The sequence below is a fragment of the Lolium perenne genome, chromosome 7 (assembly GCF_019359855.2).
Source record: "Lolium perenne isolate Kyuss_39 chromosome 7, Kyuss_2.0, whole genome shotgun sequence".
Taxonomy (NCBI): Eukaryota; Viridiplantae; Streptophyta; class Magnoliopsida; order Poales; family Poaceae; genus Lolium; species Lolium perenne.
The window spans coordinates 227,160,397-227,162,224 of NC_067250.2; the positions used below are offsets into that span (position 1 = coordinate 227,160,397).

The 1,828-nt window shown below is 47.5% G+C and overlaps 1 long non-coding RNA gene across 1 annotated transcript; it reads right to left on the bottom strand.

Moving 5' to 3' along the window:
* Window positions 1-208: 208 nt before the first annotated feature.
* LOC127313806 (uncharacterized) lies at window positions 209-1,444 on the bottom strand. Its single transcript, XR_007859210.1, has 3 exons — window positions 943-1,444; window positions 797-877; window positions 209-652 (listed from the first exon to the last, which is right to left on the bottom strand). It is a non-coding gene; the product is annotated as an uncharacterized lncRNA (long non-coding RNA).
* Window positions 1,445-1,828: the final 384 nt, after the last annotated feature.

A 1,828-nucleotide genomic window follows, 5' to 3' on the forward strand; every position in this document is an offset into this window, starting at 1 on the left:
CAACTTCATTCATCCAGCCATACAAAGGCATAATATTGTGTCTAATCCAAGATGAATTGACTATTTACCACACAAAGCTTAATGGAACCAAACTCATTGGATCAAACAAAATCTTAGATCAAGTTGTAGTCAGGATATATTACCTGCTGCAATGTATTACCAACTGTATCTCCCAGTCTAGTATCTTCTGATTTAAATTAAGCATCCATGCTACAAAAAGTGACTAAATCTAAAAGAACATTATGTCACATGCACAACTAATTCTTAATATGTAGGACAAGATGAATATTTGCACACCCGTAGCTCATACATTATCCTCTGAATCCAGTTCGTCTAGGGAATATACACACGCACTAACAAAAGATTTTACCAAAGAGCTTCAAAAGAAAATGACTTACAATGAAGGTGTCAACCAATATAATGTGAATTGGAGGGCGTTGGTCTTGGAGCAAAGCTTCAGCTTGCGCTAGAGTAGCACCCAGAAAGGCTGTGTTCAAGTTGCGTAACATGAAACTGTCTATTTTTCCTTCTTTCTTCAGCTGCGTCTCATCCGTACAATACCACTTGTTATTTGCATGTGTATAGAGCAGACCTTGTCATATGTCAATCAGAGGGTCAACAGAGATAAAATGAGCTCTGTCTCTGGCTCTGGCTGCAAAAAATTCAAAGTTGCTGTGAGATGCCGTTGATGCTTGCAGGAAGAAAGAATCAAGCCCATCGAATAATCATCAAAGGATGGGAATCAAAAGAGGGAGCAGGTACGAATACTTGACACCCGAGGAAGGAAGAAGCTCACCATGAAGGGAGCAGACGACACTGGGATCTTATTGAGGATGCCTCCTTGCCCATCTGGCATTTCCGTGGAGAGGACCCAAAACTGCAACATATAATAATCTAAATAAATAAAGTGTCTTACAGGAGCAGAGGTGGAAGGCGGACTACCTGCACTCCTCCAGCCTCCATATCTCAATCGTGGCTGCCCTCGAAGATCGACTCAAGCTCCGCTCGCGCCAACCCTCACCGATGCAACCACACGCCTTCGTACTTCTTAGTCGCTTCACCCTCCGGTCAGAGCTAGGGTAGAGGGACCCGTCTCCGCGTTCAGTTGTTTACTCCTCCCTCTGGCAATGGAATGAACATCCACGAGAGAAGGGGCGCACTGGGAGTGCAACGGCGGCCACAACCGGCGAATCGAGACGGTGCACAGTCAGGAGCGCATGGTGAGAGATTTGGAGGTCAAGCAAGGGTCACTGTCGCCGTCTTCACTTCCCGGAACCCCATGGCCTTAGGGCCCAGCCGGCGAACACCGGGGACACCTGGCATCGTGAAAGTACAGGGGGGACTGGAGGAGGCGGCGGCGGCGGCGCTGGGAACCGCGGGGAGAGAAGGGGCTATTTTTTTCACTGTGTATCGCCTGTAGGGCTGTAGGTCACTCCCCTCCGCTCGCTTCGGTCCGGACCAAACGACCCACCCCGCTATCGGATATTCAAGTCTAGCCCATATGCACGTTAAGAAGCCCGATTAACCAGGAGTAGCCTAACTCGGCCTGCGGAGTAGCAGCCCAGTAATGGTGAGGAGGCCCATTCAGCGCGATTCTACGGATGAAAGAGTGTAACGACGGTTCGGGAACACTGGGCTAATCTAGAGCGTTGGACGAGTAGATCCGGCGGTTTAGGAAGCCAAATCTCTGTGGTGCCTTCTAGCTAGACCCATTTTACTGTTACTTAATAAAGCATTCTTGTGCAAAGCCAATTCTACAACCTCTGAGCAGCAAACAAAATGAATACGAAGCAAAAGAACAAATTGTGTTGATAATACACCTTAAAAT